Source organism: Vespa velutina, chromosome 5 (assembly GCF_912470025.1).
Source record: "Vespa velutina chromosome 5, iVesVel2.1, whole genome shotgun sequence".
In the NCBI taxonomy this organism is placed as follows: Eukaryota; Metazoa; Arthropoda; class Insecta; order Hymenoptera; family Vespidae; genus Vespa; species Vespa velutina.
In genome coordinates this window covers 3,308,310-3,334,088 of record NC_062192.1, presented here as the reverse complement: position 1 = coordinate 3,334,088, position 25,779 = coordinate 3,308,310, and the positions used below count along the sequence as shown (strand labels likewise).

At 39.9% G+C, this 25,779-nt stretch overlaps 1 protein-coding gene across 4 annotated transcripts in view; it reads left to right on the top strand.

The window, feature by feature from the left end:
• The window catches only part of LOC124949488 (uncharacterized protein DDB_G0286105-like), an 88,769-nt gene that overhangs the window by 12,050 nt on the left and 50,940 nt on the right, over positions 1-25,779 (top strand). For 3 of the 4 annotated variants that reach the window (XM_047494588.1, XM_047494589.1, XM_047494590.1), the window contains exon 2: positions 4,778-4,836. The exons of the other annotated variant lie outside the window; for it this stretch is intronic. The gene's annotated coding sequence lies outside the window, so the exon portion shown is untranslated. The remainder of the gene's footprint in view (positions 1-4,777; positions 4,837-25,779) is intronic. 4 annotated transcript variants of the gene reach the window in all.

Below are 25,779 nucleotides of genomic sequence, written 5' to 3'. Positions count from 1 at the left end.
AAAAAATAAAATAAAGGAGAATAGGACAATTCGGCTCTGTTAATTCATCAGTTTCTAGTTAAAATTAGATAGTTTGACAGAATCCTGCGTTTTTCTTTTTCTTTCTTTTCTTTTCTTTTTTTCTTTTTTTTTTTTTTTTTTTTTTCTTTGCTTTTTTTAATAGGCAAAAATTCGACATACAGTTATGAGCCGGATAATAAATTTTTGGCGGATCATGGTGTGGGGAGAAAAGAAACGAAGATTCACAGAGGAGTTGTGGTGGTACTTTAAAGAACGATTCTATGGTTGCCGTGAAAATGAATATGGGGTAATAAAAGAGGGTAAAGGGCGCGGCCTTCCCTTGTTTTTGAAAGATTCGGGAGTAACGTGGTATACTTTTATGACCCTTGTCAAGAAGCAACTTCTTCGTCGAAAAAGAGAAAGAGAAAGAGAAAAAGTGAGAGAGAGAGAGAGAGAGAGAGAGAGAGAGAGAGAGAAGAACGCGTACTCCTAAACTCACTGAAACAAATGTAGTCGAATGCCTGCCTATTTGCATACTCATTGTACTGTAAGTGCTTCACCCTAACGGCGTGCGGTCGCGCGCTCATAACAGGATACGTTTCGATGACGTAGACGAAAGTGGAACGAAAATCGGGAACAAGTGGATTGTCGCGAATATTTCTGAAATCGTTAGCTATCTTCCTGTCTTTGTAATAGTAGGATTATTTTAGTCTCGCCACTACCGATCGATTTAATTTTTTTCCCCATTTTAAGATATCTCATATTTTTTTCTCCATTAAGCGTATCACACTCCCCCCCCCCTTCGCCGCCTTCCACCGAATCTTTATTCGTTTGTTCCTTTGGTAAAATTCTTTTTCGATTAACAAATTTACGGCGATTAACTGACACGTAAAAAGAAATATGGATAGATAAAAGATTCGAAAGTAAAATATTTCAGCGTTTTGCTTGTTAGACTTTTGAAAAAACAAAAAAAAAAGAGAGAAATACGAGTATAATGTTTGCCGCTTCTTGTTTACGCAAACTTATTTAATTCGTCCTCGATGAACGATTTATCGCATGACAAACGAGAAGATATTTTTATAATCCCCTCTTAATATGTTTCCGCGTTGGAATTTATCATAATTTAACGAGAAGGTAATTCCCAGTAGACCTTTCTTGCATCATCGGATAAAACCTACACCGCAAAATATATATCTGCGGTGAAGATAAGTCTACGGTGAATTTTTATTATTTCGTTCGAGCGTCTTCTTTTAGATGGCAATAAGGCGAGAGAAAAATTATGTTACAACGCAAAAAAAAAAAAGAAAAAGAAAGAAAAAGAAAAAAAGAAACAAAAGAGAAAACAAAAATAAATACAAACATTTCAGTCGATATACAATATAAGAAAGAAAAAGATCAGAAGCGAGAAAAATTTGGAAAAAAATTTAATGAATTTGCCGACGTCAAAAGTAGTACTTATATTGTAAGAAGATAGAAGGGGGTAAAACGTAAAGGAAGGTTCCCGAACAAAAACGTGGTAGGCGCGTCGCAAATGGCAAACTTGAAAATGGGGAACTCGTTGCAATTAATAATATCGGTAATTGGTGTACGCACGGCGCGTGATGCTGAACTTCAAAGGTCATTGCCTGGCAGCGAGTTTAATTAACGCAATCGAATGAAAATATTCGTGCCCGTGCGAGGGTGTGCGCAAAATATGCACGCGAACAAAAGTACGTGTGTATATTACGGCCGATAATCTGCGTACGTACGCGTCTACGAGTGTCTGCGTATGAGAGTGTGCTCGTTTACGGTACGCGAGGAGAGGAACGCGATCGCGGCTAGTCGCCAACTCATTATGCAAAAGTTCGTTGCATTCCCGCAATTTCAATATTCGTTCAATCCCCGAAAGGTTCGAAGCGTTAAATCGTGGCATTGACCCAGATGCACTTTTCGTATGTGAATGTATAACTCGCGATCTCGTTGTTTAAATTCACGTTTGATTCTTAAACGAATGAGAGAAAGAGATAGATAGATAGATAGGTAGATAGATAGATAGATAGATAGCTAGATAGATAGATAGATAGATAGATAGATTGATAGATAGAAAGAGATAGAGAGAGAGAGAGAGAGAGAGAGAGAAAAATATAGGTACATATACATCTATATAAGATATCGATAATCATTTTCCTTTTTCGTCATTCCCGCATTTCGTCAAACTTGCATAACACTCTCGAAGCGATTGAAATAGAAAAGGAAATAATAAAAGTCGCCTACTCTCTTAATCAATTCGTCAATAATATCTCTTTTCCTGTTAGCGAGACTCGTTACAAAACACGCGAAGCTCTCCTGTTATATGTATACTTCCTTTTTTTCATCCTTTAGCCTCTCATTACGACGCGATACAACCCCACCTTCGTTTGTTCTGTCCCTTACATAAGCGGTTAGGATCGTTCGATTTCGATGGGAAGCAAATCCGTCTTTTTCTCTTCGTCGGCATTTATTATCGGAGAAGGACGAACGTGAAACTAACGTCGTCCCGGAAGTCAACGATGCTTTCTGTCAGCGACTGCGAATCGCGATTACTAACGATACCTCTTTTCCTCCATTGCCCCTCTTTCTTTCTCTCTCTCTCTCACTCCCTCTCTTTCTCTCTCCTTCTGCCCCATCGCAATTCTCTCTCTCTCTCTCTCTCTCTCTCATCTCTATCTATCTCTTACCCTACAATTGTCTCCTCGAGGATGGCAGTGGATGCTCGCACGGTAATTGCGAATCGAGGTAGAGTCGTTAATGCGTCATAGCGTGCGCGTGCGATCTCCAACTCGCTGACGTCTGACGATAAAGCGCAGTCACTACTAAGGCGTGGGAACGAGATGAGGTATGCGCGCGGACATTTTTAACCTTCTTTTTCTAACTTATAAGTTTTAAGGATATCAAGAAAATTTTTAAGGATATTTCGATTTGGACAGAATAGAAAAAAATTTCTCTTATCGATTATAAATAATATTTTTCATTCTAAAATATAAAGAATTTTAATTGGGTGTTAATATCAGGAAAAAGCATTTATCGGGTTATCGACGCGTCACTAATCGTAAAAGGAACGCGGAACAACGAAGATCAGCAATGATGCGTAAGGGACGCGCTTAACTGTAGAATTTCTAACGGTCATGCTTCGGTAAAAAGGCACACGCTGAGTGTTACGAGAGCATAGACGAAGATAGGTGCGAATTCATGCGTGTCCCTCACATCGATAGGTATAATGCTTCTCGTGCGTTGCGAGAGTCTTCGAACGTGGTGCGTTAACAACGACGTCGCATAAGCCTTGCGTATCGAAGCAAGCCAATGAGCCATAGAAAGTGAGAGAGAGAGAGAGAGAGAGAGAGAGAGAGAGAGAAAACTGAAGAAGAAAATGAGAATGATACAAGAAACAAGAGAAATGTACATACATACATACATATATATATATATATATATATATATATATATATATGCACATGCATGTAAATATACTGTGCAGAGAGGAAAAAAAAAGATAGAAAAATAGAGTGAATAAGAAATGATAAGATAACAAAATAAAAAGAGAGGAAATGGACGAAACATTTCTAACACGCAAAGATCCTTCGTAAACAATGCACATGGAGTATATTACCCTATTTATTGGAAATAAAAGGTTGAGGAAAGGATGAAAGGACATGTGACCTATCATCGACGTCATCAACGTCGTCGTTGACTCGAATGGAAGGAACCAGTCATCTCGTTCCCACAGAGAAATGTATACTAATTAAGGGACGCATTGTCAGGAACACTGTGCGAAGAAGACATGCTAATTACATCTCGAAGATGTCTTTTTTTTTAAGCCGCGTCCCTTCTTTTCGTCAGGGCAGCCCGTTCCACCTTTCCTCTTCTTTTCTCCTTCCTCAACGCTCGCCTCCACAGACTTCGAGGTGAATGAAGCGCGAATCTCGCGCCCGCTTTCTTCTCTTCGCATGAAAGGGAGTCTTTTTCTCTTTCCACGTCTATCTCTTTCTCTCTCCCTTTCGTACGCACGACATACGTCAGTTCTCTCGCTGGTGTCTCACACGTGTGTATCTTATGCGAATCGACGTCGACTCGTTGCGCATACTCTCAGACCTTCCACGCTACATTCTCGGCATTGTGCGCGTCACACACGTGATGCTACGACGTTTCACTCCGTCGCTTTATTCAATCCTTTATACCTGCGAGTGACTTTAATAGTCCTTCTATTACGTCGCCAACTTTTTTACCCCCCCTTTTTCTTCTTCCTTTTTTTTTTCCTTCTTCTTTTCCCTTGAAAAGGGCGCGGAGTTGTTTCGCATTAACATCACGCTTATCTGCTTAATAAAGAGCCTCCACTTTTATTTCATTCGAATTGATCGTAAGCGTGCGCGAGTACGCTTAGAATCGCCGTCTCGACACGTTAAACGAAAAGTCATCATCAAGAAATCGTATTAGATAAATAGAAAAGAGTCTGTTATACCTATAATGAGCCATTACTACGTCCTATTTATCGGCGAACTTTAATCATTTATGTTTAGAAAGGAACATGCGTATCGTCGATTCGGCAAAATCGAACAGTGATTCAATGCTCTCGCGAAAAAGGTCGTAATTGATATCGCGACATTATCCGTATCTTATCTCGGCTTGATCGCGCTTCGTTAGCATGCACAACGATATTACGAATAATCGAACGTATAGCCACGGGTTGGGTCACTTCGAAAGAATTAGAATTCTAATAGGTATTAACAGGGGGCCGTTCACCAATGCGAAATTTGTGTTATAGATTGACGAATGACGCCGTAACCGTGGGCTGGTTGGTGCTCGGATATCAGAACACGGAAGGTAAGTCGAGAAAAATTCTAACTTTCGAGATTTTAACGCGATGATAATAATCGCATTTCTATGATTATGCGATTAATACGATCGATCGATCGATCGATCAAAAAATATGCATTTACTTTAACTTCTCTGATAAAATTTATAATTATGAATTTCTTTCAAATATATATCAAATGGATAATATAAAAAATATCTTTACATAAGAAAACTTAGGAAGGAAGAAACGAGAGAAAGAAGTAGTTCACTGATACCTTCTTCTTTTTTCTTTTTTTTTTTTTTTTTTTTACCATCTATTCTGCATGCACCACGCACATACACGTATAACACGTACAAACAAGTAAGAGAAAACACATAAGACGGCAAGCATGATCAAAAGATCGGGTCAAGTTGCATATCTATACCTTTACGCTTCGTTAGGCGTTCCTTTGAGGCGAATACATTTCCTACGTGCGTCCGCAAAAAAAAAAAAGAGATAAGAAGAGTGCGAGAAAGGGTGTGGGAAAAGAGTCGACGATCTCATAGACAAAAAACTAAGTGACCGCGTAACATCGCACTTTGATTCCATCCCTCTTCTTTCGTCTTCTTTTTAAAACTTTTGTACGCCGTCCTCCCTATAGGATTGCTCGGGCAAAGAGCCGAGGTCTTTCGACTCGGCTATACCGTGTAGAGTAAGAGGAGTTGGAATGTGGATGAGACGTAGGAGGACGAATAGAAGGAGGAAGGGGTGAATGCTTAGAATTTAAAATGCATTTCATATCGTTACGTAGCACCGACTTGCTCGTCGTTCTTCTTCTCTCTTTCTCTCTCTCTCTCTCTCTCTCTCTCTCTCTCTCTCTCTCTCTCCCATTTCGAAGACTCTCGTTTCTCTTGGCCTCTCCGCTCGAACAGACGGCATATATATCTTTATGAACGCATCTGGAGTAGACAAGTGCATTAAAACCTCGGGCGTTAGTTCAAGCTTGAAGAGGGAGGAGGAGGGTTGGGTTGTAGGAGGGTAGATGGAGGGCTCAGGAGGACACACAAAGGAATGCAAAGTAAGAACCACCGGGATCCCTTCCTCTCTTTCTCTTTCTCTACTCTCTCTTCTCAACGTCGCTCTCTTCGTCCCTCTACACCCAGTCGTCTCCATCCGAGCTGGTATCACCGTCGCCTCTTCCTCCAACTCCATCCATCTCCACCTCCTCCGCAGAACGCGCCGGCTCCTCTTCCTTTACCGTATCGTTTCTCCCGTGGCGGAGGTTACAACGCATTATCATACAAGGCAGCCCTTTCCTCCCCTTCCCTTAATTGTTTTCCGCTGAGCTGCGTCGCGAGCGAGTTCTACCACCACCACTACCATCACCACTACCAACGACGCCGCTACTACCACCATCGTCTTCTCCTTCTCTTTTCCCAACCCTCTTCTAACCTCTTCTTCTTCATCTTCTTCTTCTTCTGTTCCATCGTGATCACCTGCTGAGAGAACGAAACGACGCGGTAAGTGTATATTTTTTTCTTTATTTCCCTTTACGAGCAAACGTTACTTCTCCTCGTCTTCTTTCCCCTCCTCCTCGAACAAGAGGCGAGGCAACGAACGTGGGTGGTCACTCTCGGAGGGTGCCGAATTTCGCTCTTTCAACACCAATCGACGGTCCCGTAATAGTCGACATCAAAGGATCGCGAAGCTTTGTGCATCGATAATGGTGAGACTTTTCTCTCGAGCCGGTGCGAGAGTCGCCTACTCTCTCTCTCTCTCTCTCTCTCTCTCTCTCTCTCTCGAGGACGTCCTTCCGTATTCCTTTCGGTATTTCGACTACAGATTTACTCCTTTTCTTATTTAATTTATTCTCCGCAAGTTTTCGCGCCTTTTGCTGATCGCACCAGCACACTCTCTCCTGATTATTCCTTCCTTTGGATGGTTGAGGGTTCTTCAACATTACGAATATCTCTTTCTCTCTCTCTCTCTCTCTCCCTCTCTCTCCCGCGCGCACACTCCCGATCTTTCTCACCCCCTCCTTCACCCTCCTCTCTTTCTCTCGCCTCGTAATAACGATCGCACTTTATCTTGACACGAAACACTCTTGATATCTTTTATACTCTTTCGTTTTCTTTCTCACCGCGATGGTAAGCTCCCGAGTATCGCTGATAAGGAAATCGATCGAGAGCCAATGATAATGGCGATAAGGTTCCAAAGAGCAAACCTTATCGCCTGTGAAATTACTGAACGCAAACGCGACGTTCCGCGCAACTAATGTTCGTTCCTTCAAGTTCCATATCGACATATGTTTAAGATGGTGCCAGTTCAAGCGCGATTAACCCCATCAGAAACGGTGTAACATTTCTCAAACTCTCGTTAAGGCACTTCGATTAGACTGGATTTGTGTCCGCCCTATTTTCGGACAATTTCAATAGGCCAATTTACAAAACCTCTACTTCGTCGAAACGTGAGAAGTTCGGGTAATTATTCTGTTAATTGGCTAATTTCTTGATTTTTACCAACGTTAATTTATTTGGAGTAAAATGCTGTAGGTAAATTAATAAATGGTAAAAAATAAAAAAAAAAAAAAGAAAACAAAGGAACAATCGAAAAGCAATTTTGTCATTTGGTAATGAGCGAGAGGAAAAAAAATCATTTTCATTTGTTAGTTCCCAAGGGTCATCCGGATCTCATTCAAAAAGACGAACAAACTGTAAGTATACATTTTTTTCATTTCGTCGTTCAACGATCCTTCCGTTTTGTATATCGTACCGAGATATCGTACAGCCGTCGCGACGCTAATTAATTTTCCCCAACACTTTGCGAGTCCTTAATCGATGTCAGTCAATTAGTAACGTTGAATATATTATTAGCTATAGTCTGAACTATGTATAATTCGTCGTGATTTTTCTAAATGTTCTTAAATCTAATAGCTAAACAATTGTTCTTAGATCTTGTTCTTTTTATTCTATCGTGATAGAAACGTTTACTCTTATATAGAGATTATATCGTTTAACTATATAAGAATAATAGCGTTAGAAAAGTATCAAGTATTTGATTAGTTTCAAAAGATCTCATAAGTCATTTATTTTACGAACTATATAAAGATAATAATATGCATATGTAATACTGATTTTTCATCAATTGTCCCTAATTAATTAATTCGATCGTATATCTTCGTAGAAAAGAAACAAATAATTTTGATCAAACTTATAAGCGGGTGCGCCGCTTATGTCACGATTTCGAAAAAAGAGATACGTAAGTCTCGCGCGAAAAGAGACGCATAAGTGCGCGAACGCGTGACCAGCTTTTGTCGAATGCGAGACGAGGCGAATCGAGGCGAATAAAAGAGGAAAGAGAGAGAGAGAGAGAGAGAGAGAGAGAGAGAGAGAGATCGAATGGCCGGCGAGCAAGAGGAGAATGGCGAAGGACAATGGATCGCATCGGCACGTTCTTCCGGAACGATCCTTCTTTTTTTTCCACCTACGCTTACATTTTATGCTGCGTGCGCACATAAAGCATACACACATAGACATATTTTATAATGCTATGCTAGGTACCTCACCCATGAGATTAGTTAAGTAAATGGGGCTGGATGTTCGCTGACTGGGCCTCTCCTAACGTGATTGGGCCCCGACTGATTCACCGGTACGGCCAATCGCATACAAGGGAATCACTCCGTCAGTGAAAAAAGAAAAACATAAAAAAGAAATAAAGGACTCGCTGAAGCTGAGCATCGGGACGTTGCGACACGATTCGCACGCGATCCATGCGATAAATCATACGACGGAAGTCTTTCGAAACGGGAAATGTCGTTCGGTCGACGTGCGATATTGTCTTTTTCTCGTTTTTCTTTTGTTTTTTCTTCCTTTTTATTTTTTCGTTTCTCTCTCTCCCTCTCTCTCTCTCTCTCTCTCTCTCTCTCTCTCTCTCTCTCCCTTTTTCTTTTTTTTTTCTTTTCGTCATTCAAAGGGTCGAAGGATTAAGGACAAAGTTCGTCGTAGAGTCGTTCAATATCGTTCATTTTCTTTTTCAGTATGAGGATGCAGGTAGAATTTGACAAATCGTCGGTCGCGTAGGTGGACGTAAGTGATTCCTATCGCTACATTTTCTAAGAAAAAAAAGAAAGAAACGAAGATAAAAAGAGATATTAATCGTTAAAGTTGAGACTGCTTCGCGTGCAAATCGTTTCAATACTACGTTGTCCATTCGCGAGGTTGTTTACGTATAAAGTGCAGACCGTTTCCGTCGCGAATAGATTTCCACCGTCCTTGATCGTTCTCCGCAAAAGGAAAATAAATACTGTACGGAGCAAATGAAATTGCCATGCGGCTTTGCACGCGATCCAACCGATAATTAACGCGAAGTAGGACTCACTTTCTCTCTATGTCTGCGATTGACGTTTGAAAATCGTATAGTGATAGTCATTTTCCTAATCGCGAAAAAACAACGATGTGTGGGAGTAGATATAGGTAAGATAATTTGGCATGAAAGGATAAAAAGCTGTGTTTCACGACAAATGAAAATTATACAAAAGAAATAGAAATAAACATATGAAAGAAATATGCAAATACTTTTTCGAGCGAATAATGAAACATGTTAAAAGTAACATATCGCTCTATAAAAACTTAAGTAGTGTTATAAAAATTTTATTATTGTTTTGTTTTGAAAGAACTTTCCTCGCGAATAACGCTGAAAAAATTCGCTTCGTATTATTATTACCGTTCTTCCTTAAAACTACAGAATATCATAAAAAGATTCAAATATCTCGTATGTATCTATCGTCTCGCTCTAGGAAGAGAAAGACGCAAGATTAGCAGTACACATGCGTAAAGACACGTATGTACGTATATATGTGTACGTGAAATTACGTGACGTGCGTGTCTCATGAGTGCATGTTTGCTAGACTCGATCAGCCCCTCGACACGAGAGAGGAAGGAAAAGAAAGAGGAAGAGAGACAGTCATTGTATCAGCTCTTTTTGTAGATTCATTAAAAATTAAGTTGATCATTATCAAGAATTTACTATATCTAATGAAAGTACCTGATCATTGTAAATGAATAAATTTCTTGCTTTCATAAAGATCGATCTTTTCGAACAATGAAAAAAGGAAACGAAAAAAAAAGAAAAACAAAAAAGAAAAAAGCAAAAGAACAAAACTTTACTATCTTAGTTGTTTAATGATGTTCGAGGAGAAAAAAAAAAGAGAGAGATAGTAGAGGCAGAGTGACGACTAAGAGATGAATGTGTTCCGACTTGACGATCTCTAAAAAAGAGAGTCCGAGCTCTGAGAAGAATAATATAGGCGCGGAGAATGTGACGGTTCTTATGAGATATCGACATTATCGTCCAGCGATATTTCCGGTTCCTGCCTAAGAAGCGTGCTCTCGAAGATAATTTCGTTATCGCACTGCACCGCAAGACCCCGTCTGTCCGTTCCATGCTCCATCTTTCCCTCCTTCTCTCTCTCTCTTTCTCTCTCTCTCTCTCTCTCTCTATCTCTTTCTCGTGGAAAAGAGAGAAGAAGACGACGATGACGTCGACGACGTCGACGATTGCTAAACGAGGGCTGAAGAGAAGGACGAAGGGAGAAGGAGGCAGGATAATTAAAGAGGGAGAGTAATCCTGAATCAGCGTCATCGAGCGAGCGAAACGTATCCTCCCCCTCCAACTTCCCTCTCTTTCTTTCTTTCTCTCTCTCTCTCTCTCTCTTTTCTCCTTCGTCACTGTCCCCTCCCCCTCCTTCTCCTCTTCTTTCTCCTCCTCCTTCTCCTCCTTCTCCTCCTCCTCCTCCTCCTCCTCCTCCTCCTCCTCTTTCTCCTCTTACTCCACTACCGTCGTCGACATCCTCCTCCTCGTTGAGCGAACCAAGCGGATGCACATTGTGCGTCGTTCTTGCGCGTCCTCTTGTCATCGTGCAAAGAAAATCTTGCCTCTCAACTGGGAGCGTCGACGCAGAAAACTCGGTGTTAGTTATTACCTCTCCGTCTTCTCTCTCTGGTTCTATCTCCTGTCGGATAATGAATAAACGTCGGTGAGACATTAGATTTCTTAAAGGACGACCTCAATATTTCCTTCGTGGAAATAATTATCAACCATTTTCTATTGGTAGTCATTCTGAAAAGAATTAATACGATTTTATTTTTAAAGCGATCTAAAAATAATTCGTAATGTTATAAATTTATGAATAAGATAATACGTTAATAAAACTTAAGAGAGATGTTAGGCTGATAAGAAAATACGCGAGAAATAAAAGGAATTTGGCCGGAGGGTTGCGGGAGAAAGGGGGAAGGAAGAGGGGGGGGCGGGAAGAGGACAAAAATAAAAGAAGAAATGATCAAAAGTGTCGGGTTCTTGAGTAAGGAGAAATAAGAAGGAGAGACCGTGAAGGAGAGGAAGTGAAAAAGAAAGAATTTAAGCCGGAGGCGATCGGAGATGAGGAAGGAAGGAAGGAAGGAAAGAGTGCAACGGCTGCTGCAACGGCGGTTGCAAGCGAGCGGAGCATCGAGCGGTCGAAGCCATCGGGCTGGCTCGTCTCACGACTCGCGGTATAAAACAATATTGATTGGTCGTACAATGCGGGTGGAGATCGTGGGGTGGGTCGCTCCGCTGTTGGGCTAGCTGGAGGGAGGGTTTGAGGGGGTGAGAGAAAGGCGAGGAGGGTGGACCGCGATGCATTGTGCTCGCTGCGTCCGGTCAAACTTTTCATCGTCCCTCGTACCCTCTCCGTCGGCTGGTGCTGTGGCGGTCGGAGGGACGCCATCTCTCCTACTCTCCCTCCTTCCCTCTCTTCCTCGTCCTTGCCACCCTCCTTTCGTCTCTCTCCTTTTTCCTCCTTCTATTCGCCGATAATTATTGCAGTCCGTCTCTGTTACCGGCTTTTCCGATTCTTTCCAACGGCCATGTCAAGCTTAAAAGCCGCGAACTGCGAGCAACTTCCATGAACCTTCTGTTTTTCGCACAAAATGACGTTTCTCCGTTGATGCGTTCTGTGCGTTTCTGTCTTTCTCTTTCTCTTTCCCTTTTGCTCCTTCATCGATCGATGCATTCACAAAGATGCTCAAGAATTTCTTTCGACTATGATAATTATTTACACTTCCTTTTAATTAATTCTACTTTTATCTATATTTCTTTATCAGTTATCCATCTTTCTCTATTTAACTATCTATCTATCTATCTATCTATCTATCTATCTATCTGCCTATAGAAGCTTTCGTTTTCTGCCTCATTAGGTAAGTTTCTCTCTCTCTCTCTCTCTCTCTCTCTGCTCGATGCTTTCTCGCGTACCGAAGAGGAAAGCATTTATTAAACGACGTTGGCCGTCGATGCGATCGAGCTTGCCTAGACGAGAATCCTGGGTCTCTTCTACCTCCTCTCTCTCTCTCTCTCTCTCTCTCTCTCTCTCTCTCTCTCTCTCTCTCTCTCTCTCTCTCATGAACACGCTATGATAGCGTCGATGCATCCCGATGCATCCGATGGACTATGTGTGTACTCCGAAGCGAGCAGAGAGAAAGAGGAAGAAGTCTAGAAGAGGAGGAGTAAGAGAAGCGAGACAGAGATAGAGAGAACTCACTTTGAAAAGCTACGATACAAGCTACTCTCTCGCAACGCGCGAGGCCAGGCATGTCTACCTACTACTTTTCAGGATCCCGGGAGCCGCTGTAAGCTACGCTTTCCAGACTGAGAACGTCCGAAGTATCGTGTAGTTACGCGATAACTTTCCCGCCACCGACTCAACCCCGCCAAAACAGCGATACTTTTCCCGCGATACATACGTTCGACTCATGTTCCTGACTCACATTTCCATCTTCTAGTAAATACACACGCGAGCGTTCGAGCGAGCGAGCGAGCTCTTCACGACTTCCCGATTGCTTCTACCGTACTGAGCCGAGAAAAGTCCCTCTGATTTAGCCCGTGCGAGAAACTGCAACTTGGCCCGAATCACGCCACGCCTGTTACCTGGGTCAAAGGAAATATCTTCTTTCTCTCTCCTTTTCTCTTTTGAGTGAAAGATAGAAAGAGAGAGAGAGAGAGAGAGAGAGAGAGAGAGAGAGGAAGGGAGAGAAAAACAGACCGCCGATCGTCTAGCTACCTTTCGTCCTATTCGAAATGGATCTATAGTGTATCTCTTTTCAACAAAATCACGTGACGTTTTAGAAAAATATTATATAAGAGAAATGATTTCCATTAAGAGATAAGAATTCTTTTTCTTTGTTATCGCGAGAAAGAAAAAGTAAAATTTATCGTTAGAAAGTTATTACTTATGTGTATGTAGCTGCGTAGATACATTTTGTCGTCTTCGTTAAAAATTTCGATGACACTTAACGTGACTTGATTAAAATCGATATAACAGCCCTATACCATTCGAAGAGAAAGGATTACATTTCTCGAGGTCTTTTTCTTCGTATTCGATGGTTGGAATTTCGAGGGTACAAAGAACGAGGACGAAAGCGACGAGGATCGAAGTTTGTCCTTAGGTTCATCCCCAAATCGAAAGAGCGGCGGAAGCGAGGGAAAGAAAGAGGGGCGGAGAGAAAGACGTGTTCGATTTGCTTCGGGATTGTTTCGCGAACGGTTTCGTCCGGATAAACTGGGAGTGGGAAAGAACGATAGGAAGAAGGGTGGACATTCTTGGAGGTTGGCGTAGAGCCTCGCCGTAATTTATTTCTTGTCGGATCCGTTCAATGTGGCCGGTGACCACAAGATGCCTGACGAGGGTTACGCTAGTCTTCAAGTATCATTTTACTCTTGCATTTCGCGAGAACAACTATTTCGGAATCAATTAAACTATCGGCTAGCGAACATAGCGAGAGATTGAATCGTTAATTAGCAGCTGTTCCATCTCCCTCTTTCTCTTCCTCTTGACCTGGCTACATCACGAATTTCATCTTGTCGTATGTCGACGTTCCTTTAACAAAAAACAAAAAAAAAAAAAGAAAAAAAAATAATGTATTATTTTCTGGGACACTTTACACGAAAGCGATAATTTCTTGCGATATTAGAAACAGAAGCACAAAGGTCGATGGTAACCGAGAAGAGAGTTTAAATCGTAGAAATTTTCTCTATAGTTTCTATCTATATATATATATATATATATATATATATATATATATATATATATATATCTTTCTCTCGTTTCTCGCTTTGACTCGACGTAAAATTGTGGAAGGTTAATCTCTCGCTGTCTGACGTATTTTCAATACGCGCATCACGAGGAAAGATCGTTGTCCTATGGCAATAAAGTGGAGATACCTACGACCGGGAAAAAACAATAGTCGTGAAAGCGAAATACCTATCGTATGGAAACGCGTAACGAAAATTACGCGAAACATCGAAATACTTTAAATCCTCGTAATAACTCCGTTAATCCGGAATAGATCGATCTTCGATCCGTTTTTTCTAAACGATGTAAAATAAAGGAAAAGAAAAAAAAAAGAATTCAATGTTCGAAAGATAACTCCCTTGTCTCAAATCAACGCGATAGAGGTACTTAAATAATATCTCGATATTGCCACTCCGTCGCTTTTTTCCCTTCGGACATGGCCCAATGTTGTTCACCTTTGAACACGACTTTCACGTAAAAAAGGGTCCCTCTCGACGTTTCGCGCCTAGGATGCGCTGTCGACGGCGTCGTTCACGATTAAAAAAAAAATAACAAACAAAAAGAAGTAGGGGAAACAGCGACTATGAGTTCACAAATTTTCCGAAAAGAGCGAGAGAGAGAGAGAGAGAGAGAGAGAGAGAAAGAGAGGGGGGAGGGGGACAGAAATGGAAGGAAAAAAATAAACAAAAAATGGTCGACGAAAGAGAGTGAGAGGGGAGTGGAGAGCAGGGAAAAACAAAAATCGCTGGAGACTTGTGGAACGAGTGTGGTCCGTCAAACGAACTGCTTCATAAAAAATAATTGTGCCCTTGCCATTCGTACGCGCGCGAGCACGCGATGACAGAAACAAGAGAGCAGATTAAAACAAAAAATTCATCGGCGTATGTTTTCTAAGCTGCGGGCCTCCATCAAGCCCTTCGGAGGGTCATGAATAAAGGATGAGTGTCTTTCTTTCTTTCTCTTTCTCTCATATACTCTCTCTCTCTCTCCTCTCTCTCTCTCTCTTTTGCGCGGGTGTGCGAGTGTATTACGACACAGAAACGCGATGGAAAACATGCTAGTGCGAGCGCTAGTGGAAGTTTCAAGCTCGATTTTATGCGACCAGTTAAACGAATAAATGTGCAAATTTGACGAGGCGTAGCTACCATTTGAGACACACGTACACGCGTACATACGTATAAACAGTCGCGTATATGAACATGTGTTAGATGCGCTTGCGAACACTACTTGGCCGCGAGGGATGCACTATGTGCGCGAACCCGCAAACGCATACTTTTTACGCCTAAGTGAGAGAATCACCGCGATGGAGCATGGAACAGAATGTTTCTCTGTGCACAGGCCTGTGAATAAAAATAATTAACCATGAGAACATATATATATATATATTACACTCATGCGTATATGATTATACGCATTTATGTATGTTTATGTGTATATATAAATATATATATATATTTATATTGTGTGTGTATTATATATATAAATGTTGAAGCGTCGATTGATTTATGAAAGTGTGCGAATCTCCGAGGCAAGAGCCATAATTTCACAAAAAGAAGAAAACAAAAATAATAAAAAAAAAAACGCGTATATCGGCGGGCTCGATTTTTGTTTTTACCTATCGGCCAACGGCGTACCTACACATTGATGTGCTCACCAGCGATTGAATTGCGCGCGTACACGGCCGTACTTTTACGCGTCTGTGGGGCATTGTATTTTTTTTTCTTGTTTTTTTTTTATTCCCATTTTTTTTTGTTTTCCATCTCTCTCCCTCTCTCGTTCGTTTTCTTTCTCAAACCGTTACCAATTCGATGGTCCATGATATCCGGTTGCAACGGATATTATGGATAATTAAGCACTGGATGTTGGCGTTTAATCAAGTGCATACGTTGTATATGTATACGTATGATATATGTACTTTGTCGAAACAGCGAGATGCGTTCGTTTAAACGATATGGTCATTGTAGCCGCATCTACAAAAATATATAGTCGCTTGTATCTTTGATAAGAATTTGTTTGGATGATGATAAAGATGATTGTTTTTCGCTGTTATATAGTAATTATAACCAAGAACCGATTCATAGGATATATAACAAAGCTCGCTCTTTTTGATTTTATATACGTTTCTTAAACGAATAAACTTCAATTTGATTTATATCATTCGTTCGATCTCATACCTCATTATTATAATTCATCGACGAATGAATACACTCTTGAGCACTCAAGTTTATAGAACATTGAAAGCCACGAGGATCGAATTATTCCAATTGGATAATCTTTATCGCTGGATTTTTTAAGAAAAGGCTTGATTCTAAAGATATCGATGGCGAGTGAAATAAAAAATACAATTCGATCTTCGCGATAATGTAAAAACGAAAATGATTAATGCTGCAAATAATAAAAAAAATAGAATGTTGAAAGATAAAGAAGGATTCCTTTTAAGAAAATCACAGGATTCGAGATTCGACAATAGAGGAAGCTAAGAGATTTGTCTCACGCAAGAATAAAAGAGAGAAAGTACGTAGAAAGATAGACTATGCACCAAGAGTCGAAGAAAAGCACCAAAGAGAGAGAGAGAGAGAGAGATATATATATATATATATAGAGAGAGAGAGAGAGAGTGACAAAGAGAGTGACAGAGAGTGAGCTTTTTCTGTACTCGAAAGTAAGTGGCTGCTGGAGCATCGTATGTGGCTCACAAGTCCACAGGTGTCCGTGGACAATAGCTTCTGTATCCCCCTTCTCAACACACTTACGTACAAGCTCTTCGTAATGCGTGCGCTCGCGCACGCCAACGCTCGTCTCCAGCATCTCTTCCACCTACTCTCCTTCTCCTCTTACGTATGCGTGTGTGTGTACTTCGAAAAGGGTGGACGAGAAAAGTCTCTTAATTTCCGTGGCTGCGTGACAAAGGGAGGAAAAAACGAGCGCTCGAGAAAAGAAGCAAAGGTAGAAGAGAAGGACGATGTCTCACCCTCTCTTTCTCCCTCACTTTCTTTCTTGCTCTTGTATCTTCTATCGCGAGCTCACGGGAGGTAAACAGAAAGAAATAACCGACGACAAGCGGAGGGTGCAGAGCCTACCTCTTCGATACACACACTCACACGTATACATTTACAGATGTGTTCATGTATCGGATAACTATGATTCTCTCTCTCTCTCTCTCTCTCTCTCTCTCTCTCTCTCTCTCTTTCTCTTCCTCTCTTCGCGACTTAGCCCTCAAACGAATACACAATCTCCTTATACGACGACGATGATCATGTAAAGTTCTTCATGCTGTAATACGTTTCTTTTCCCAAAGATAGGGATAATCTCTTTTTTCTTTCTCTTCTTTTTTCTTTTCTTTTCTTTTTTCTTTTTCACTACAATGGCCGACGTTGAATATGTATTTAAGTAGAAATTGAAATTAATTATTAAAGAGATACTTTACAGAGTATATCTATTTCTTTCATCTAGTTCGTCATTCGATAAATCAATGAAGAAATATCTTTTACAAAAAGTAGAAAAGGATTATGAAAGAAATAACACGATTGTTAAGAAATCAATTCAAAAGTGATAAAAGAGGAGAAAGAGGGAAAAGGATGGTTTCAAAAAAAAAAAAAAAAGAAAAAAAAAAAGAAAAGAAAAAAAAGAAAAAAAAAGAAAACTAAGGAAACAATACCCAAAGAAATCTGGGCCACTCTATGTCGTTTCTTCTATTAAATAATCCATTATCCGTCGTAGTGCGTCCCATTATCTCTTTGGGCGCATCGATTTCGGCATCTGCCAAACGAATGACTGGCAAGCGAACACTCGTGATGTCGAGCTGCAGCTGAAAACTAGGAAGAGGTCAAAAAGAAGACGAAGAAACGTCTCGAATTACTTGAGCCTACCGCGAAACGTTGTTTGAACCGAACGCTCGTTATAATCCGTGGATTCCCAAGGAAAAAGGTTCATCATCTGCTTGTCTCCTTCTCGTTATGTATATCCGTTTACGAAAATTGTGAATAATAGTGGTTTTTGGGCTCGTTTCTTCAGGGCTCGTATTTTCACCGTTTTGCGGTAGAAAACAGAATCGGCAAGTCGATCTCTTTCCTCGAAAAGACCCTTTATCTCGAGAAACTTCTTTGTCGGTGTGCGATCATGCGTCGCGACTCTGCATATATTTTGAATCTCGTAAAGGATCGGCCGTATATGAGATGTATGTGTGTATATATATATATATGTATGTATGTATGTATATGTGTGTATGTGTATGTGTGTGTGTGTGTGTGTGTGTGTGTGTGTATTTATGTACGTACAAACGCGGTCTCCCGTTTGTGAGATATGATCGAGAGCATCCTGCACTCGCCGGAAGAACAAGAGCGTCTCTCGTCTACTCCACCTCCTCCTCGATGTTGACGGATGTTGACGGATGTCGACATAACAGTCTCTTCCTACCTTCCTCCCCGTTAAATATTTATCCCGACAACGCGACAGTCCATTTAGGAGGAAGAAGTCAAACGCACAATGGTTTAGCCCACAAAAAGCAGACTCGTGGGCAAAAAGTCACGCGTCCCAGCAACGTGTTGCTCCCTCACATTAGCTTTTCAAAACGCAATCGAGATTCGACCGGGACAATGACACTTCCGGAAATACCAGCTGAAGATGCTGAAAGAACTCGACTAGTTCCCTCCTTAATACATAGAAAAATGTATTTTTATTTGAATAATTTTTCAAAGATCAGAAGCATTCAATGATAGTATTTTCAAGATTTATAACGAGATAAGAATTTTCGGGTCGAACGAGCGTACTGACGAGTCCGTGGCAACGCACTTGCATGCGCGGTCTAATAGCGGGCGAGTATCGTGCGAATGCGCATCGCCGAGCACGAGGGTTTTGTCTCCTGCTTCCGAGTAATTTCCTCGTAACGTCAATTTTCCTCGAGACTACTAACCCTTCGCGGCTCGTTCGAGCGCCCTCTGGGAAAACAAAGGTGTCACTTCTTCAAAGAGCTCTCTGCTCTACTCTCTCTTTCTCTCGCTCTCTCTCTCTCTCTCTCTCTTTTTCTCTTTCTCTCGCTCTCTCTCTCTCTCTCTCTCTCTCTCTCTTCCTCTCTGTCTCTCTTTCTCTCTCTCTCTTCAGGGACTCGTTCACCCGCGTCTTCTCGCCCGGAAAGATCTCAACGCGCTCTTCTTTCCCTCTCTCTCTCTCTCTCTCTCTCGTTCTCTCCTTCTCTCTGTCTCTCTCTCTCTCTCTCCTTCTCTCTCTGTCTCTCTCTTCCTTCTTATCTCCCTTAGTTTCGCAGAGCGAATCATCCATCCGTCTCCTTCTATAGACTTTATCCCAAGTATCCCAAGATTCTCGCCTCTTACCCTAGCAAATTTCCCCGGTCCCCATCCTCGTCTCCGGCCAAGAAAACACTTTATCTCTCTAGGGGTAACTTCAACAGGTTAGAGAGAAGACGTTGAAGAGTGAGAGGGTGAGAGTAGATCGTCTTGGAGTCATCCCTAAGGAAAACACCCTCCAACTGAACGTCCTTCGCTTTCTCAGGCCCTAAGAAAGAAAGTCTACCCATCCTTTTCTTCCTACTTCTCATACCACAATTTCTTTTCCTCTCGCAGCAACGAGAGTTTTCTTAGCCCCTTCATGGTCGAGAGAAACTTCCTTTAAAGATTTTCCAGACCAGAGCTTACCACCCAACAGGGTAACCTGTTGATGAAAAGAAGAAGTATGCCAAGCTGAAAGACGATAGGAAGGAAGAAAGGAAGGAGTGTTTTCTTACGATAACAACGGTAAAGACGTTTCTGATACTCATCCCTCTTTTCGTTAAACCCTTTTAAGGGAACAAGATATCAACTTGTTGCTGCTCAAGTGTTCTGTCCTTTGAATGACTATTTGAACTTCCTATGATGTTTTCTATTCTTCCTCCTTCTTTTTTTACTTTCATAAATTGTACATATCAACGACAACAATTTGTTCAATAACAAAAAAAAAACGCGCAAATTTACAAGCGATGATCTTTTAATTTCTTTTATATTTAAATCACAATTTTATATTGAATCACTTGTATCGTGTAATAATTCTGAATTTCATTAATAAGAAATTTAATTGAAGATATCTACCCTTATTCGTAATAATTTTTCCCATCTAACAAACATAATTTGTAATATATCATCTATGCGATAAGTCCATACGTCATTTATTTTTCTTCGCGTTATAAACTTCCGTCACATCTTTGTCGATAATCAGACAAAATCATTAAATTTCCAGCAATTTGCAACTTGGAATATGTTATTCCGGTTATATTTCGAATTAATCTGGCGAAATTATAAAATTAAAATCTGACGGATGTAAATCATGTTCAGTTGAATTAACAATGTAATCATTAAGTGGAATAAAGACTACCCTTTAACCTTTTGAAAAATATAAAAGATATCGATTGATAGAGCGAAATATTATATGATAGATTTGTTTAATAAATTCATCTATTTATTATTGATTCGTACATCGAGAGATATTCTGAAAATTCAGATATTCTGAAGTTTTTATATGACACGTGTTATGAACACATTTGAGAATTTGATATTAAATATAAATAAATATCGAGTTTCTCTAATAATTTTGAAAATAATCATCTTATTATACTTTTCTTAATATAGTCGAAGATATAAGAACTCTTTGAGATTGAATTTAAAAAAAGGAATGGACAAATGGAAGAAGAAGAAAAGAAGAACCGGGAAATAGGCGTTCTACGATAAGGAAGATGGTCATTTCTTAATATTTCCTGGTAGAAATGTTCAGAGATATTCATTCGGAAAACACTTGTTGAACATCGAGCTAAGATTGTTCGAGCTAAGAAGCCACTTGTTGCTTCGTCCTTTCTCTAAGGAATTCACTGTCCCGTTACAGAATACTTAGATTTTCTATATATATTATACGTATGTATATCAGACGCATTAGTTATCTTCGTCTATTAATATTAAAATAAAAAAGATATTTACTTCTAAACATCGAGTAACCCTTTTACTTTTGCATATTTTAAATATAACGTAATATCTATCTTTCTATTTATTTTCATATAGAAATATATAATTTATACGAGAAATGAAAAATTAAAATGAAAAAGTATACAACGTCTATAAAAAGACGCAGAATTTTATTCATTTAATTCCAATTATAAGTTCCTTCTGATTATCAGTGAATCGATAGACATTTCCAGACGACAATTCATTATCGTTGTCGAACGCGTGCAGAGAGAATACGTGTGTGCCATCCTTCCGTTCACCGTCCGAGAATATTCCATAACTACTCTCGCGATTAGATGCAGGGGGCGTCTCCTCTAGAGCTACGGGGCCACGTGTTCCTATCTCAATTTCAGCAGCCGTTGTAACTTTTACGTACACGATATAAGCCCCCCCGCGCGATCGAATATGCAGCGAGCCATCGAATAAACGACTTTAGACATGGAAATGCAGTTGCTAACCGTCACCGTAAAAATAGGACCGCATACGTTGAACTTTCGATCAGTGAATACTAATACCAAAGTGCGATCGTTATCTATAGGCCTGAACGGTTGAGAATATATAGCTGGCCTCACCGATTGTAGTTACCGTGAAATCATTCTCTCTGTGCCTTGAGCGTACACTTCCTAAAGCTCTTCCACATCGTTGTCGTTGAAAAAGTTTATCGCACTAAAGCCACTTTTCCTAAACGATTAGAATAGTAATTCTTCATGTGATGAATGTCATCGACATATATTCGTCTATGCTATCTCTTTTGTTCTGAAATGACATATAAAAATACGATTTGATATATCACGACGATTTTCTAAAAAACTAAATCGTATATTTGAACATTTTTATAATAATACGCGTTATCGAATATAAAGAAGATAAAAAGAAAAACGTTAGTCATGCGCTCATAGCAGTCCATTTTAATGAATTTCCAGTGAGTTAACACGATGAATGGTGAAGCTTAAAGAAAAAAACAGCTCTAGCCCCAGGTTTTCTACGATGATTAGATTCTGGCACGTGTCTATTGTGTATCCGTCAACTCGCCGCCCTCTTCTTCTTCGCGCACATGCGCCTATCACGCCTATTTCTGCCTTGATCGTCGTTCTAAGACGATGCTACTAATCGCGGTCCAACAAAATTATTATGCTCTAGTTGCAAAACCATTTATTATTAATTTTTCAACTAAAACGATTCAATTGATTGCGATCTTTATAAAAATGCATTACAATCAATCAGTTTTCAATCAGATCACGTAAACGATTCACTGTAGATTCATTTCTAATCGATATAACGTATGATAAAAGAAATAAAAGGTCTTATACGTTTGAATCAAACACGAAGCAAATATCTCGTTGTACTGGTAGTAAAGCTAATTCTATATCCAAGAGCCGGCACGAACGTACGATTAGAGGGGAACTCTTAATCGTCTAATCATCGTGGAACACTAACCAAGTACCCTTCGATCGTGTTCGACGTGGTTTGACGTTCCTATCGGAGAGGGAATATTTGATTGATGATGGAAAGTTAGGAAACGGTGGGGAGACTAGCCAAGAGAAGAAGGGAGAAATAGAGAACAAGGAGAGTAAAAGAACAAGAGAAAGAGAGAGAGAGAGAAAGAGAGATGGAAATAGAAAGATGAAATCTTGTCCGCAGGAAGATTTCCATTGAAGCAACGGGATTTGATTTTCAACCCCATCGTCCTTTCGATACCTCTATGAGGGTGGTCCTTCGACATTGACGTCGTCGTCGTCGTCGTCGTCGTCGTCGTCGTCGTCGTCGTCGATGTCGAGTAGAAACGATTGACTCGCGTTCCTCGTTATTGAGTTACGCAACGAGCACGAAAAGCAGTCGACCAAGTTCTTTGTCTACTGGTCGGCCATCTGTCACCCTGAGAAGGCGCGCGAACAAGCGAGCAAACTACGACATGGTAGAAGGGTGTGGGCGGTTACTGCAACGCTTCATCGTGTGTAAACGCTCGTTCGCCAATGCTCGAGAGCGATGGAAACGTTCGCGACGCACGCCAATATGTAAGATACGATCGAGATAAAAGCGAGATAGCACGACGAGTATAAGCGGACCTTCGGGAACGCTCCTATCGGGTATTGATTTTCTTCTGGCGAACGACGTCGCGTCGTGAACTGGCCGAGCCATGAGCGAGCTTTATTAATTCTCAGTCGGAACGTGCTAAAAGAGGAAAAAAAAAATAAAGGTAAATAAATAAATAGATATATAGACAGATAAATAGATAGATGGATGGATGGATGAATAGATAGAGAGATTCATAAGATTATTACAGAAATATTGGATAAATGTTACAATATATTATTTTATATATATATATATATATATGTATATGTATATATACAGAGAATGGATCTTATAACGTGATTACATATACTTATTTCACAATTTGTTAAATTAAACATACGTATATTATATGTATATACATAACACATGATATATGTATCATTTAATTTAAGAATGAAAATTTTCAAATAACTAATTGTCAATCGATCCTATTAAATAATTCATCGTTTATATATTTAAAATAATAGAAAATATTTAAAATAGAAATAGTTTAGATAATTAAAATTTCATCGAACAAATCTTTCAGCTTCTATTTATATAAGAGATAAGTTCCGGGAAGAACGAACATCGTCTGCTCGGTCGTTTATCGCTAAACAACTATATATACATACATATATTAAATTTACGTCATACCAACTATATTTTACGTGTGTAAAATGATAAAATCATTTATATTTTATTTGATTATTTAATATCATAAATGAATTTATCCGAAGTCGATAAATACATAGCTAAATCGATTTCTCACAATTGGAAACAATAGATTTATTACATTTCATAAAAAACCTTAGGACCGTTTTCACAATAAAATTGATAAATATATAAACATACAAGAATTGTTTGTTTAATGTCATAGAATAATTAAAGAGTGAATGGGAGAAAGAGGAACAGAGAATCAGAGAGTCAGAGAGAGAGAGAGAGAGATAGAGACAGACAGACAGAGGGAAAGAGACAAAAGAAAAAAAAAATCGGAAAAAATAAAAGGTATTCTGCGAATCACGAGACACCAGCCGTAAACGTTTGATGTCCGTTACGAACGTTACGAGCTCCAAGTACTCTCTAGATCTCGTTACAGCATAGCGCGTATTCTGTTACGTTCGGCGCGCCCGAAATCCTGTACGTTTTTCCATCGAATAATCGAACATATCCGGGGAAACGGTTAGAGTTGAAATAATTTTTCTCGTTTGATGGTAAATCGAAATTTAGTGAGAACGTTTACGTGCTCATTCATTTCTCGTATCGTCAATATTATTTCAAAAGAAGATCGTTTCATGTGAATAACGTTATTCGTTTTCTTCTTGAAAACAAATCACTTAAATATCCCGTTTCTCTTTCTTTATTTTATCGATAATCATTCTTATTTTTTTTTTTTTTAAACGAATGAACGAACGGCTTTATAACCGATATCGATAAACGATTTTTTAACGATTAAATTATATCGATTGCATATTAAATTCATTAAAAATATATTTATCCCCAATTACAATTTTCTAGAACAATAAGAACATTGTAATAGGTAAATACATAAACGATATAATTGTCGATCGTAGATATATATTATTTAACCACGTTTCAAGGGACTTAACAGCATCCACTTTGCGAGAGTATCTCCCGAGAACGCAAGGTCGCGCTCCCCAGGCTTTAATCACTCCTGTTAGGAGAACGTTACGTCGTTAATTCGCTCGGATGGTCGTTGTATCTTAAAGCTACGTCGCGTATAAATTGGTCAACTCAAAAGCGCGAGACAAGCGCGTTCTCTAGGACAGAAGGATAGAGAGAGAAAGAGAAAGAGAGAGAGAGAGAGAGAGAGAGAGAGAGAGAGGGAGAAGAAGAGAAAGAAAAAGAGAGAGAGAGATTGAGAAGGACAGAGAGTAGAGGGGCTGGATACGGGAGATGAAGAAAGAGGGAATGAGGGAGACGGAGCACAGCTAATACATCATAAACTTAGAAACAAAGAGGAGAGAGAGAGAGAAAGAGAGGGAGAGAGAGAGACAGAGGATGTCGTTGCCGCAGTAGCGGAGAATCCACCGGCTCCGGCATCCAAAACTTTGCCTATTTGTTAAGTCTTGCCGGCCAGAACTGTCTGAGATACTGGCGTCGAAGCGTAGCACCTAGCACCTCCGACCTCCTTCGCTTGCTAGTACCGTACTGCCCCTTTCGCCAGCCCTATATCGCTACTCCGTGCATCCTTAATCGAGACAATATAGCTTCGAGTAGATGTAGAATTGTTCTTGAGACGCGTCTCACGAAATTTCCAGTTGCCAGCCGTATTCCATTGTTCGATATTCCTACTATATGATCCTATCTTTTGGAATCTCTCCTTTTCTTAAGAATAAATTTCCATTTCTGTTACAAATCAATATTTCAAATGTTCGGATATTCTTTATTAATTGAATAGATTATATTCTACTCATAAAATGTCTAATTGTACCAAAGACTTTTTTTGTCTTTTCTTAACATTCAAACGGTAAGAAATTTTAGATACAAACAAATGACATAAATGGTATATATAAGAGAATTCTTTTTATCTGAAAATCACGTAAAATCATGATCTTAATTCTGTTCGATAATTACGGGTTCATTAACATCAGTGTCGACGCTGATTCAATTTATTAATGAGATCGTTCGAACACTAGTCCTTGAATAGAACGTGCTAGAAGACGGTTTGAGAAAGGACGTTATGTAATCGATAATCGATACGGCATACAATTCTTTCTTGTTTATTTCGTGAACGATTCGGCGATATCCTTCGTGATATATCTAAATTTACGCCGTTACGTTTTTATCGGATATCGATTAATGTGAAATGAAACGAATGTTCGTAATAT